The sequence below is a fragment of the Pristiophorus japonicus genome, chromosome 1, assembly GCF_044704955.1.
Source record: "Pristiophorus japonicus isolate sPriJap1 chromosome 1, sPriJap1.hap1, whole genome shotgun sequence".
Lineage (NCBI taxonomy): Eukaryota > Metazoa > Chordata > Chondrichthyes > Pristiophoridae > Pristiophorus > Pristiophorus japonicus.
The window spans coordinates 157,523,153-157,539,531 of NC_091977.1; positions in this window are offsets into that span (position 1 = coordinate 157,523,153).

Below are 16,379 nucleotides of genomic sequence, written 5' to 3' on the forward strand. Positions count from 1 at the left end.
CCATGACTGTTTCAGCCACCATAACAAGGCCAAAGCTGGCTGCTTGGGGACAAGGGATACAACCTGGTCACCTGGCTAATGCCCCCACCTCCGCAACCCCGACACAGAGCTGGAGGAACGCTACAATGAGAGCCATCCTGCAACCCGCAACATTGTAGAGCAGACAGTAGTGCTGCCTTGACTGCTCTGGAGGCAGCCTTCAATACGCCCCTCAACGGGTCACACTATTCATTGTGGTGTGCTGCATGCTGCACAACTTGGCCATCATGAGGGCCCAGGCCTTTGCCAGTGGGGATCACAGGCCCATCTCAGGAGGACAAGGAGGAGGAGGAGGAGGAACAGGAATGTGCCAATGCCCCGAAGGTCCAGCAAGACGACCAACAGCAGCAACGGAGGAGGCATCGTGTCAATGTTGGTGGTGACGGGGCTATTCGTCGGCGACTCATAAGGGAGTGCTTCACTTAAATGGAGAGAGCTGAGGGATGTAACTAATAATGTCCTCGCATTGTGCCACGATAAGGCCACCTCTCCGTAACAGGTGAACAGTCAGGCACCAGAGGCTGAAGGAAATGGTCAAACTTACATTTTAATTGCAACCCATCCCTCCAATAACCCCCAAAAACCCCACCCCCTCAAATGAAACAAAATGGAGCACCTGCCCCTTCAAATTATACAGCAAAGAAACATCAGGCCTTGACCATTTTAATTAAAACCACACACCCTCAAAAAAAGAAAAATGGAGCACCCGCCTCTTCAAATAATACAACATATGAATAACATATCCACCATGATGTAACAGGGACCCATGGGGACATCTTTAATCAGTGTGTTTTCCGTTGGCATTTCCCACCCCTCTGCCTCACCCCCTCCCTCACCTACTGCTCCTCCTCAATGGTGCCTCAGTGCCTGCAGCAAGGCCGCTTGACGGATGCTGTGTCTCTGAGGCAGCATGTCATTTGGCCTAGGAGGATGCCCTCGATCAGCTGTGGGCATGGAAGGCCCGACTGCTGACTGCACTGCCTCAGGATGACAGGCAGCAGTGTGGGATGGCTGGGGTGCAGGCCGTGTCGGCTGCAGAGGTGGACTGGCAGTGGCGGGAGCCGGAATGCTGTCATCGTAATGAAGGCCAGCAGCTTCCATTTTTAGCGGCAAACTGACACTCCTCTGGCGTGGTGCCAGAGCATCAGGAGCAATATGTGCCCCACAGAAAACTGACCTGGTGCAGCACCGTGTGTTCCCGAGCAACTGTGGGGAAGACAGAGAGGGTAGCAGCAGACATCATCATTATAGGCGGGCCCTCGAACGAGGATGACTTGCTTCCACACCAAAAGGGATGAGTTCACAAATGTTTCAAAGGAAGACCCGATATTCCAGTCCTGAACTCCAGGGGTGGAAGAAGCCTATGGACTTTTTAACGTGTGGTGACCGTTGCACATCAGCCACCACATGGGCTTGACAGAGCTAAGCCTTTATCCAGTGGCAAGGGTTAACCAGGACGACTGGAGACCTGCTCTGCTGCACGGACCTAGTGCGCACACATATCGCAGTGTGGGCTGGCCCGTGCTACCCCTTGGCCCACGCTTCTTCTGGGCCCCGCACACTCATTTGCCGCACATCCACCACAATCTCTCACCGCTCCTCTGCCACAAACATTCTCTGCTCCTCCGCCACAATCTCTCGCCGCTGATCTCTCACCGCTCCTCCACCACGATCACTCGCTGCTTCTCCGCCACAAAACATTCGCCGCACTTCCGCCACGATCTCTCACCGCACCTCCGCACCAAACATTCGTCGCCCCTCCGCCTCGATCTCTCACCACTCATCTCTTGTCACATCTGAGCCACGTTCTCTCACCGCTCCTCCGCCTCAATCATTTGCCACACTTCTGCCTCGATCTCTCGCCGCTCATCCACCCCGACCTTCCCGCATCTCCGCTGTGCCTGGGTTCCGCTGATGTTCCTGCCCATGCTCTAAACGGCCACTTGAGCCTTGATGGCTGACCCAGTCGCCCATCTTGAATTCGTCGCACACTTGGAACGACAGCGGCAGACATAGCTTGCATGGCAGCACTGTGAGACTGAATGAACACAGGGAACGCCTGAACTGCTGCGGTCTGCACTTGAACCGCTGCAGTCTGAGAGTGCATGCCAGCAACCAGTGCGTGCATGATATCATGAAGACCTTGCATGGCTTCAGCTTGTGATATCATGGCTGCTGCCATGTCAACCATGGCACATGCTATCACCTCTGGTACTCCACTGTCGCTCATTGAAGCCATTTACTGGTCTAGACAGGCAAGGATGGTCTCAGTGGACTGCTGAGAGACACCGCCCATGCTGGAGGTGGCCTCCACCACACTCACACCAAGTTCAGCCACGCTCGACGGCACAGTCCCCAATGCACCCATCATCTCACAGTGTTTCTGTGATGACTCCCTGTTTAGAGCTTCCAAATCGAGGTCCTCATCTGCCTGACTCTTAACAAGACACTTGGGCCGACTTTCCCTCCAGGGAGCTGGCCCCTGAGCTTCCCCTTGCGCTGCACGTTGCTGCAGGCCACTGGGTCCAGGAGCGTCAGCATCTGGGAATCCCCAGAAGTTGTCCTCCATTGAGCTGGTGTCTCCACTTGCGGGCACTGGGGTTGGGTCCCGGTCGGTCGCCACACACATCCCGACATTCTCTTCATCGTCCCCCTCGTGTGAGGATGCCAGGCTGACGGGAAGGCGGCGGCTAATTTGGTTCATCATCTGTAAGCAAAAAGCAACACAAGTGTGGGTAGCAGTTGGGGTGGGGGCAGGAAGGCAAGAAGAAGGGGGCATCATTATTTTGCAGAAACATGTTATAAGGCATGTGGATCAAGGTTCAGGACTGTCACAGAAAATGGACATCTCATTGACAAACATTCAATGTCCTGCGGGGGCTCTGCCTGTCTGACCACCACTGCTCCGACTGCTGGGCCCATGAGGGCAGACACTCGCTCCTCAATGGCGTTGAGGTCCTGGAGATCTGGCTCCCCTCCTCCCATGCGTTCCTGCTCTTGCCTGTTCTGGGTGAGCTTGGCCTGCAATGAGCCAAAAAAAAAATGTTGTCTTTGGGTCTGTAGCTACTGGTGTGGAACATGTGTCTGTAGTAAGTGACTCACTACTGATGTCGCGACGTGTAAATGTCTGCATCTCAGCCTGCGTGGCAGCTGACAGTAGATGTGTAAAAGGTGGGGTCTGGGCACAAGAAGTTACGAGAAAGTATTGTAGCATTCGGCTCAGTTCCCATGGACTTTAATGACAAATATTGGATATAAGGACAAGTCTCTGCTGAATGTTCAACAGCCTGTTTGTAAAGATGGGAGTGGCCCAGGTGAACTGTGATGGACAGAAAATCCCAACTGATCCAGAGGGATTGCTGTATAAACAGACTTCTTTGGGGAAACAATGTCCCAAGAAGTCAATTCCCAACTGGTGAATAGCAGGAGATGGCTGACCCATTGTCTGTATGGAAATGAGCCAGTTAACGAGATCGGTTTAGAGATCAAAAGCCATCACAGACCATTAAGGGTATTAAAACATCATCATAGGCAGTCCCTCGAAATTGAGGAAGTCTTGCTTCCACTCTAAAAGTGAGCTCTCAGGTGACTGGACAGTCCGATACGGAAATTACAGATTCTGTCACAGGTGGGACAGACAGTCATTGAAGGAAAGGGTGGGTGGGGAGTCTGGTTTGCCGCACACTCCTTCCGCTGCCTGCGCTTGCTTTCTGCATGCTCTCACCGACGAGACTCGAGGTGCTCAGCGCCCTCCCGGATGCTCTTCCTTCACTTAGGGCGGTCTTTGGCCAGGAACTCCCAGGTGCCGGTGGGGATGTTACATTTTATCAAGGAGACTTTGAGGGTGTTCTTGAAATGTTTCCTCTGCCCACCTGGGGCTCGCTTGCCGTGTAGGAGTTCCGAGTAGAGCGCTTGCTTTGGGAGTCTTGTGTCAGGCATGTGAACAATGTGGCCCGTCCAACGGAGCTGGTCGAGTGTGGTCAGTGCTTCGATGCTGGGGATGTTGGCCTGATCGAGGACGCTAACTGAAGGGTTAATAGCGTTAGTGCAAAATTGCTGTGCTTTAGAAAATGTACTGTATGACAGGATGAGATAAGCAATTGCGAAAAGGTCACAAGATGCTGAGCAATATAGAAACCAGCCACACTAGACGCTGGCCGAAGATAAGGAAGTAAGCCGGACAAAGACGAAAAAAAACTCCTGTGGTAGAAAAACACAGGTTCAAATGTTGGGCGCCCAAGGAGAAAAGAAATAGTCAGTCAGGTGTTAGAGTAGAGGATATGAAACGACAGCAGCTAATCACAGTGCTGAGGGACTTAGGAAGAGACTGAAGGCCAGCGGCCCCCGTGGGGCAGGGAGAGGATCCGTGTATTCACATAACAGCGCTGTTAAGGGGCCGGCAGTGTGATATGTTAGTGGATACCGGAGCATCGGTATCTATGACAGATATTCCCTTACCCACAACTAAACATGTAGTCCATATAACTGGCGTAGGAGGATTTGCCACCAAAGCGCACCAGAGTGAAGTAATTCTATTGGAGATAGCCGGTATTCTGATCCCGGCACAATTTTATGTATGCCCAAATGCAGAAGGGACCATATTGGGGATCGACCTCCTCGAACAGTTAGGGGCAATAATAGACCCACAGAATAAGAGAATAGTCTGGAGAAATAAGGGAGGACGCAAAATCATGACGTACGGGGAACAGATTAATTTGCACAATCACGCAAAGGTCGGAAGTGTGCAACTTCTCACCCGAGATTGGGATAGGGCAGGAGACTACGGCCCATTATGCGTACAAATGAGGGAAATGTGGACTCAATCAAAGCAGGATTGTGGGCTGGTAAAGACCAAGCCAGTGGTCATTCCTGGGCCCGAACACACTCCTCATAAGCAATACCCCATTAAACCTGAAGCCCGAGAGGCCGTAAAACAAATAGTGCAGGATCTCTTGCGGAGCGGTGTCCTTCGAGAAGCCGAAAGCACAACGAACTCGACAACCTGGCCCGTAAAGAAACCAGATGGGTCATACTGATTGACCATAGACTATACGGCATTAAATAAAGTAATTCCCCGCCAGCACCCCATCGTAGCAAGCCCAGTGACCATATTTAATGGACTGAAACCAGAACATAAAATATTCATGGTCTTAGATATAGCTAATGGATTTTGGTCCATACCATTAGCCCAGGAGTCCCAAGATAAATTCTCATTCACGGTCGGGGATAGGCAGTACACTTGGACATGAGTGCCCCAGGATTTTCATAACAGTCTGGCCATATTTCACCGAAATATGAGTCGAGCCTTGGAGACCGTAGATTTAGCCCCCTACCTAAGTACCATCCTCCAATATGTGGACGATCTGTTGATTGACTCAGAGGACGAGAGAGAACATATGGGGGCTCTAATAGAAACCCTAGAAGCCTTAATGAAAGTGGGATTTAAGGTAAACCCCAAGAAAGCTCAGATCGGATTGAAGGAGGTACAGTACTTGGGACAGAAAGGAAGCAATTTGCATTATGCCCCGACCGAAAACGGTCTGGGGAGTGCGTAAAGTATTAGGACTCTTTAACTACTGTAGGAACTTTATAGTCAACTTCGTGGCAATCGCGGAGCCCATACAGAGACTAGTTAAGAGAGGAAAACCAGCTCTAGAAAGTGTGGAGTGGGGCCCGGAACAAGAAACAGCATACGGCCAGATAAAGGAAGCCCTGATGTTGGCACTAGGCCTAGGACTGCCAAATATGAACGCACCGTTTCACATTCATTGTGAAAACGAGGGCGGGTTTTATGGAGCAGTAGTTACTCAAATGCATGGAGACCGAGCCTGCCCAGTAGCTGACTATTCCACCCAACAGTCACCCGTGGCAGGAGGTCTGTCAAGATGTGTAGCAGCCTTGGACTGCGCAACATGGACGGTGAAAGTTAGTGAGCCAGTAGTAATGATAGGGGAGGTTATACTACATACCAAACATACCTTGGTGGAAATGTTCAACACCCGGAAATTGCGCTCCATGTCCAATGTCCACCGGGCCAAATGGGAAGCAGTATTACTTCCCTTAGATGGGTCCGTAAAAATTGTACGAGACATGGGGGAGAACCTGGCAGAGGGCCTCTTATCCATGGGTGAGCCTCATGAGTGCCAGTCACAGGAATGGGAAAACTCACCAGGACACATAAGTGAGAAACCCCTTGAAAATCCAGAGCTGATCCTGTAGGTGGATGGGTCCCAGAAATATATTCAGGGGACCCCGCATACGGGATGGGCGGTGGTAGACGAAACTCTAAACACTGTTCGAAAGGGAAGGTTAGACGGAGGACTGTCAGCCCAAGTAGCTGAACTCACTGCCCTGACTGGAGCCCTCCAACTAGCCGAAGGCCGGTGGGCAAATATCTATGCGGACAGCCGGTATGCCTTTGGGATCGTCCATGACTACATGACTGCCTGGGCCAGGAGAGGGTTCGTCACTTCGGGCGGGGAGGCTATCAAACATGAGGGCTGAATCAGACAGCTATTAGATGCCACCAGTAAACCCGCAGAGGCAGCAGTGATCAAGGTTAAGGCTCACCAGAAAGTAGTAAACAATGTCCAATGGGGCAATGAAGCAGCGGATAAAGCGGTACAGGAAGCAGGTATATCTTTAGAAGTGCAGGAAGAAGTTGTATGTAGTATCATTACCAGGGAAGATATAGTCATTGTGAGATTACATGCCGATGTAAGTGATGAAGAAAAGAAAGATTGGGGCAAAAAAGGAGGGAGCCAGGGTGACGACTTCGTATGGAGGAAAGATGGGAAGGTGATAGCCCCGGCTTGTATTAGACAAATGCTCATGGAACTACACCACGGCATCAGTCATGTCGGACGGAATGTCACGATAACAAACATAACTAGGGATTGATGGTGGCCAGGAATGGGACGGGACATAGCTCAGTTCTGTCAGCAATGTGTCACGTGTGCCCAGCACAACCGAGGAAAGGCCGTTAAGGTTAGAATGGCTCACCAACCACGACCAAAGGGGCCGTGGGAGTGTATACAGATAGACGTCACGGGACCTTTACCATCCTCAAGGGGCAAAAAATACTGTTGAGTAATAATAGATCAGTTTATGCAGTGGGTAAAAGCGTTCGCCACGCGAAATTGCACCGCAATCACGGTGGCCCGAATATTGGCAGAGGAAGTAATCCCACGCTGGGGCATCCCTATCCAAATCGATTTCGACCAGGGAACCCATTTTACCGGACAAATAATGAAGGAGGTGTGAGCTACGTTGGGTATTAGACAGAAGTTTCATAGCCCCTACCATCCGCAAAACTCTGGGATGGTAGAACGTATGAACAGGACACTTAAAACAGCCCAAGCAAAGGTCATCCAAGAGACGGGACAAGCTTGGGCGGATTTACTACCCACAATCTTGTTGAGACAAAGGGCAATTCCTAACTGAGTGACGGGATTAACTCCATATGAGTTGATGACAGGCAGGGCGATGCGCCTGCTGGAAGGAATCATAACTGGGGGATCCGACGTAGGACCCCTGAGGGATCGGATTAGAAAGTACGTCTTGGAACTGAGTAAGCAACTTAAGGAATTGAGGAAGGAAGTGAGGGAACGGCAAGCAGGCAGGGACAAACAGAAGGAATTGGAGGACGAGGGGGAGGTCCCGCAGGTAGGCGCGAAGGTAATGGTAAAATGTTTGCCAGGACGAACGGGGTTTGCTCCCCGTTGGTCTGGCCCATTTGAAGTCCTAATTAGCGGAGATATGTGCTCCTGCATAGATATGGGTGGGGTTGGCCAATGGAAACATTGCTCTCAGCTCAAAGAATATGAATCCAACGACCCCAGCACAAGCGAACAAAACAAATAACGCTGCCTTCATACACATTCTAGGAAACTGAAGGTGGACGCATCAGCAGAAAACGCTAGAAGGAATAAAGACGATCCAAGATGCCTAGGGAGGATTCAGGCCAGAGTACCCCCACGGACCAAAAGAGAGTTGTATGTGAACACCTTTTTGTACATGTCATACACCTATGCCAAGAAAGCCAACGTTGCCAGCTGTTGGGTGTGTGCCCATGTCCCCACACACTCAGAGGAAGGAATTCCCCTACAACCAACCTCACTCAGTGATGATGAGATGGCCAGCTGGATGTTTGGAGTTAGAACAGGATCCACACGCGTTGGCTCTTATGCCATAGAGGCAGACGGAAGCACCATAATACAACTTTAAAAGTCATGGGTATAATCCAGAACAGTACAGTGGGTGGAGATGATCAACCTATAACGATTCCTATCTACCACCGTTCCTGAGAACAAGGTGCAAGAAGGGATAGGGAGGGGGGCTATGTCTCACAAGGCATGGACGACTAGAAGATCCTATTGTGGGGTACAGTAACTGCACATATAGCCTTACCTTACCTGCTGAAGGAGGTAGGGTGACACTCCCGTCATTAAACGGAAACGGTGACTTTTCGATCCAATGGGACCCCCCAGCAATAAATAAGTATACGCCCTACAACAGGACTCATTTTGTGTGCAGTCACAGGGCCTACCCCTGGTTGCCCCGAGAATGGATGGGTTCTTGTTATCTGGCTTATATCGTACCCTACATGTATCACCTGGGTTCTCTGAAGGACCTCCACTGGAGAGCCAGGCGAGCCATCACGGAGGCTGAAAGATTCTGGGCCATTGTGTTTCCCTGGTATGGAGCGGGTAAATTGGCAAGGGAATCCATTAACATGGCTTCCGTCCTGGAACAGGTGGCCAACGATACAGCTGAAGCCCTAGTTAAGGTTAATGTAGAGATGGTAACCCTCCGCACAGTAGCTCTGCAAAATCGGATGGCCCTTGACTATATGTTGGCAGAAAAAGGGGGAACCTGTGCCCTTATTGGGGCCGAATGTTGTACATACATCCCGGATAGCTCGGAAGAAATTACCAATCTGGCAGGGCATATCCAAGAAGAGGTTAAAATGCTTAAGCAACCACCAGCCTCCACGTTGTGGGACTGGTTCTCAGGATGGTTAGGATCTATGGGAACCCAAGGTCTGGTTATCTTTGTGGTGGTGGTAATAATGCTGTATTGCCTATGTATGTGACTTTAAATGTTGTATAAGCAAAGCACTGTCATCTTTACTATCGAGCAGACCTGTAACCCAACCACCCTCAAACTACGAGAACCTAGCGGTGTCTCAGAAAGTGGCGTACTTACACCCAAAACACCTATATGATGAGGTTTTACAAGCAGCAGAATGAGGTGCGACAGGAGATGGGAACCTGGACCCCGGAGTGGAGACACCGAGGCTCAGGAACCGGCACATCACATCATCAATTTCTGCATGAAGACCGGGTATATGTTGGCCTAGAATTATGTATCTGAAAAATTTCAACCAAATGAGGGATTGAAGGGTTAATAGCATTAGTGCAAAATTGCTGTGCTTTAGAAAATGTACTGCATGACAGGGTGAGATAAGCAATTGTGAAAAGGTCAGAAGATGCTAAGCAATATAGAAACCAACCACACCAGATGCTCGCCGAAGATAAGGAAGTAAGCCGGCAAAGATGAAAAAAAACTCGTTGTGTAGACACTTTTGCAATGCTAGATGTAGAAGCAGTGACATGTGACCTTTGCGGTTTACGACTTTAAATACTCTTTTTTGTAACCCCAAATTGAGTTGCTGCCTGGTTGAGGGACCTACATACAACTCCCCTGATACCTTGTATTAATAAACTGTGTGTGTTTTCAACTCTCTAACATAGTCTCGGAGTAGATTTATTTCTACCTTGGGGTTTTTCCCCAACACTAACGTTGCTGTATCTGTCCTCCCAGGGGATTTGCAGGATCTTGCGGAGACATCATTGGTGGTATTTCTCCAGCGATTTGAGGTGTCTACTGTATATGGTCCACGTCTCTGAGCCATACAGGAGGGCGGGTATCACCAGAGCCCTGTAGACCATGAGCTTGATGCCAAATTTGAGGGCCTGATCTTTGAACACTCTCTTCCACAGGTGGCCGAAGGCTGCGCTGGCGCACTGGAGGCGGTGTTGAACCGCGTCGTCGATATCTACCTTGATGATAATAGGCTCCTGAGGTATGGAAAGTGGTCCACGTTGTCCAGGGCCATGCCGTGGATCTTGATGACCAGAGGGCAGTGCTGTGTGGCTGGTCCAGGTTGGTGGAGGACCTTTGTCTTACGGATGTTTAGTGTAAGGCCCATGCTTTCGTATACCTCTGTGAAGATGTTGACTATGACTTGGAGTTCTGTCTCTGAACGTGCGCAGATGCAAGTGTCATCCGCGTATTGTAGCCCGATGACAGAGGTTGGGACTGTCTTGGATCTGGCCTGGAGACGACAAATTTCGAACAGTTTCCCACTGGTTCTGTAATTTAGTTCCGCTCCAGCGGGGAGCTTGTTGAGGTGGAGCATTGCAGCGAGGAAGATCGAGATGAGGGTTGGCAAGAAGACGCAGCACTGTTTGAGCCTCGGTATCCGGGTGTGGATTGGGTCTGTGGTGGATCCGTTGGTCAGGATCACGGCTTACATGTTGTCGTGGAGCAGGTGGAGGGTGGCAAAAAACTTTGGGGGCAGCCAAAATGGAGGAGGACGCTCCGTAGTCCCTCACGGTTGACAGTGTCAAAAGCCTTTGTAAGTAAAAGAAGGCCATGTACAAGGGTTGGTGCTATTCCCTGCATTTCGCTTTCAGTTATTGCGTCGTAAAGATCATGTCCGTTGTACCCCGTAGTGGACAAAATCCACACTGTGACTCTGGGAGCAGCTCCTCAGCCACAGGGAGAAGATGGTTAAGGAGGATTCTAGCGATGCCTTTCCCAATGGTTGATAACAGGGAGATTCCTCGCTAGTTGCCGCAGTCGGACTTGTCCCCTTTTTTAAAGATGGTCATGATTACTGCATCTCTGCGATCTCCCGGCATGTTCTCCTCCTTCCAGATGAGAGAGATGCGGTCATGCATTCATGCCAATAGTGCCTCTCCGCCATATTTTAGTGTCTCAGCGGAGATTCCATCCGCTCCCATTGCCTTGTTGTTCTTGAGCAGGTGGTTGGCCTTTTCTACCTCGTGCAGGGCTGGGGTTTTGCTGAGATGATGGTGCGTAGCTTGCTGCAGGATGGAGTCGTGGACACTCCTGTCAAAGGCAGAGTCTCGGTTAAGGAGACATCAAGAAGACATCAAACCTGAAGCACCTTTTGATACCACGGAGGCCAGGCCCCAGAAGGTGGGAAGAGGCCGCAAAGGACTCAAGTAGATGACCCATCCAAACCTGGGAGGAAGCCTGGAAACCATGCCTGATGCCCTGCGTACATTAAAACACAGAGTGTATAAGAACATAAGAACATAAGAATTAGGAACAGGAGTAGGCCATCTAGCCCCTCGAGCCTGCTCCGCCATTCAACAAGATCATGGCTGATCTGGCTGTGGACTCAGCTCCCCGTAACTCTTAATTCCCTTATTGGTTAAAAATCTATTTATCTGTGATTTGAATACATTCAATGAGCTAGCCTCAACTACTTCCCTGGGCAGAGAATTCCACAGATTCACAACCCTCTGGGAGAAGAAATCCTTCTCAACTCGGTTTTAAATTGGCTCCCCCGTATTTTGAGGCTGTGCCCCCTAGTTCGAGTCTCCCCGACCAATGGAAACAACCTCTCTGCTCTATCTTGTCTATCCCTTTCATTATTTTAAATGTTTCTATAAGATCACCCCTCATCCTTCTGAACTCCAACGAGTAAAGACCCAGTCTACTCAATCTATCATCATAAGGTAACTAGTAAATCATCTCTGTACCCCCTCCAAAGCTAGTATATCCTTCCTTAAGTAAGGTGACCAAACACGCAGTACTCCAGGTGCGGCCTCACCAATACCCTATACAGTTGCAGCAGGACCTCCCTACTTTTGTACTCCATCCCTCTCGCAATGAAGGCCAACATTCCATTCGCCTTCCTGATTACCTGCTGCACCTGTAAACTAACTTTTTGGGATTCATGCACAAGGACCCCCAGGTCCCTCTGCACCGCAGCATGTTGTAATTTCTCCCCATTCAAATAATATTCCCTTTTACTGTTTTTTTTTCCAAGGTGGATGACCTCACATTTTCTGACATTGTATTCCATCTGCCAAACCTTAGCCCATTCGCTTAACCTATCTAAATCTCTTTGCAGCCTCTCTGTGTCCTCTACACAACCCACTTTCCCACTAATCTTTGTGTCATCTGCAAATTTTGTTACACTACACTCTATCCCCTTTTCCAGGTCATCTATGTATATTGTAAATAGTTGTGGTCCCAGCACCAATCCCTGTGGCACACCACGAACCACCGATTTCCAACCTGAAAAGGACCCATTTATCCCGACTCTCTGCTTTCTGTTAGCCAGCCAATTCTCTATCCATGCTAATACATTTCCTCTGACTCCGCGTACCTTTATCTTCTGCAGTAACCTTTTGTGTGGCACCTTATCGAATGCCTTTTGGAAATCTAAATACACCACATCCATCGGTACACCTCTATCCACCATGCTCGTTATATCCTCAAAGAATTCCAGTAAATTAGTTAAACATGATTTCCCCTTCATGAATCCATGTTGCGTCTGCTTGATTGCATTATTCCTATCTAGATGTCCCGCTATTTCTTCCTTAATGATGGTTCAAGCATTTTCCCCACTATAGATGTTAAACTAACCGGCCTATAGTTACCTGCCTTTTGTCTGCCCCCTTTTTTAAACAGAGGCGTTACATTAGCTGCTTTCCAATCCGCTGGTACCTCCCCAGAGTCCAGAGAATTTTGGTAGATTATAACGAATTATTCTGCTATAACTTCCGCCATCTCTTTTAATACCCTGGGATGCATTTCATCAGGACCAGGGGACTTGTCTACCTTGAGGGGTATATCAGAGAGCTGTTTTGGATAGCTCTCTCTCTCTTGCTACTTCGCTCGCCTCATCATGCTCACTAAGAAACGACCACTCTGCCACGGGACGGAAGGACGGAACATCACGAAGAGCTGAGCCTTGCTTTTCCACCCCAATATGGACCGCAACTCAAACTGGGACTCGAATACTGCAGCGGCGGTACAGAACCAGGAGCTACATTGTACGGGAAGAAGCTGCAAGCAAGTCCATGGGCAATCGGGGTGAGCATTGTCCACACCTACACATCCTTAAGACCACTTAGCTGTTTGAAGGGGCATTATATATCCTAGCCAAACCATAGAGGTTTAGTCTGGGAAGGTTATTTTCTTGTGTACTGTATATTATATGTTAGGCCGTGGTAACTTGACATGGCAGTGGCTTGTTCGACAAGCCAGGGTTGTACTTTTGTACTGTATTACACCACTATGCACTGTTTTACTCGTGGTGCGATTGAACTATACGGTTCAGCCTGAAAAACGTTGTCCGTACTAGATCTGCCCATAGTAATCCCTATCGTCCAGAAGTTACAGTAGGAGGTGTGTTTCGATACACCCGAACAAACCAATTACACTATGATGCTGAAGGCCTGTGACTTCATAAGGAGAGTTAAAAGGTCTTGGTTGTATCCTCAAGCTGAGTCGGGAGCTAGAAGGTGAGAGACACTTGGATGGGCGGGGCATGTCTGGGGAGGCTGTAGAGAGCTTTGAGGGTGTCTACTACAATGAGGAGCATGGCCTGGCACACATAGTGAAGGTGTTGGCAGTGTCAAGCAGTGAGCCTCACATGAAGGCATTATAATGATCAAGTAACGGGTACTCACCCTGCCGACTCTAGTGAGGTCATTGAATTTCTTCAATGGGTGTTTTGGGCACCGTGTCGCAGGCAGAGATGTGCTGTGCTATCTCCCGCCACAGCCTCCTGAACATTCTGTTGATGGCCTTCGTCCCCCTGCAGGCAGCAGGGCATCTTGACGCCATTCCACGGCCCCCAGGAGTGCCTCAAGGGCTGCGGCCAAGAAACGGTGCGCACGTTGTCGATCTGCCTTCGCATCCATTCACCCGGTCTCAGGTGAGTGAGAGTCCTGAACTGCGCATGCTTATACTTGAGTTGTCGCGCCTTTAAGACTGGGCTGTTCACGGGATCTGACTAGGTTGCTGCTCATGTGCAATGGATCCACCAAATTTACCGACCAAACTTTCGTTATTGCCCCCCGCCAACTGTAGTGTGCAACGGCTGATTTAGCTCTTCACCTCATTCTGATGAATATCTGGGCGGAGGGCGCCAACTTTTTCAAGGCGCTAAAATTACCGCTCCACCTGGGTTACCGCCCCAAATGAGATGCGATCGAATTTTTTCCCCAATGGTTTATGTAATATAAAGTACTGAACTAAGGACAACTCTAAATGTTGAACTGATAGCAGCTGTCACTTCAGACCAGTGTACATTTCATACTAGGTTACAACCAACTGCCTTAAATTCACTTGAGATGTATAGGAGAGGTTTTGTATTCTTTGGTTGGGATAGTACAGAAGCTTTCTGAGGAAGACTGATGTTATATATGCAGACGATAGATATACTCTCTGTGTAGTCACTGTCTAGTTGCATAAGATGGAGACTTGTTACCTGATGTATTAACAATAAGGTTTACACTGTGTATATACTATGCTGGCACCACTAGAGGGTGCAATTAGTGGAGACCGGGGTTTCCTGTCCCTGTGGCAGAGGTTGAGCACCAGAGGGCACTGTGGTGGGAGACCTGAGGGTCACCTGCATAGGTGTGCTGGGCCCAGTATAAAAGGCTGCCCACCATGCTTGTGCCTCACTCTGGAGTTACGAATAAAGGACCAAGGTCACTACAGTTTGAGTACAACACATTGCCTTGTGGAGTCATTCATAAGTGCATTACAGGCATAACAATTGGCGATGAGAATACGGACTTTCACACGATTATGGCCACCTTTGGCACACGAAAAGACTTCGCAGAGGGTGATGATTGGGATGCCTTCACGGAAAGGCTCAAGCAATACTTCGTGGCAAACAACCTGGCAGGGGAGACGGACACATTGGCGGTGAAGCGCAAGGCTATACTGCCGACCAGTTGTGGGCCCGAGATCTACCGCCTCGTCAGGGACTTGCTGGCACCCACGAAGGCCAAGGATAAGACATACGATAAGCTGACTGAACTAATTTGCGACCAACTAAAACCAAAACAGAGCACCCTCATGCCCAGGCACAGATTCTACACTCATCACAGACCTGAGGGCCAGGAGATTGCAAAATATGCTGCCGACCTCAGGAGACTTGCGGCACCATGTGATTTCGGCACGCACCTCAACGAAGCATTGCGAGACATCTTCGTTATGGGAATTGGCCACGAGGGCCTCCTTCATAAACTATTACCTGCCAACACCACAGTAAACCTGCAGAAGGCCATCAGCATCAGTCAGATGTTCATGACCTCGACCTGCAGCACAAAGCAAATTATTCATCTTGTGGACTCAAACCCGGCAAGTACTGTACACAGAATGGTGCCTTTCACAGGCAAGACTGTAGAACGTGGCTCTGCCCAGGTCAGAGAGCACAGACCTCAGGGTTCCAGAACTCAAAGGCCGCCGAGGGGTGCTAATCGAGTAGCACCATGCTGGCGTTGCGGAGAAAATCATAGGGCTCACCAGTGTCGGTTTGCTGAGTACATGTGCAAAGCCTGTAACACGAAGGGCCACCTCCAGCGTATGTGTAAAAGAAATATGACTCAAAGTCTAGCAGAAGAGTCGGTAAATTACTTTGAATCCAGCGGGGAGTATGATGATTTGGCCAGAGAGGCAGCTCAGCCCCAAGAAGAAGTGTATGGAGTGTATACCTGCACCACCGATTGTCCTCCAGTGAAGATGGAAGTCGAGATAAATGGTGTTCCAGTCTTCATGGAAGTGGACACGGGAGCGAGTCAGTCAGTGATGAGTCAGGATGCCTTTGAGAGGCTATGGAGCGAAAAACGACCTGAACTGGTTCCAGTACAGGAAAAGTTGCGCACCTACACCAAGGAGCTGATCCCAGTCCTTGGTAGTGTGGATGTAAGTGTAATCAATAATGGCGTGGTGCACAAGCTACCTCGGTGGATAGTTGCAGGTGATGGTCCAACGTTACTCGGAAGAAGGTGGATGTGGAAGATCCAGTGGAAATGGGAAGACCTCTTCACTCCAGCAATCGATGTCCCCCGTGCTCAGAGGCAGAGCAAAACCTCACCTTTGCTTGGGCCAGGCACCAGAGAACAGACCAGCGCAGCACCTGAGACACAGACCATCCATCACGACTGCGTGGCAATGATCTGACCGGAACAACTTAAAAGTAGCTTCCTGGCTCCAGTGGCAAGCATCCTGGGGAGGAAGATCGAATTCACAGGCAACCTTCCAGCTTTTGTGGC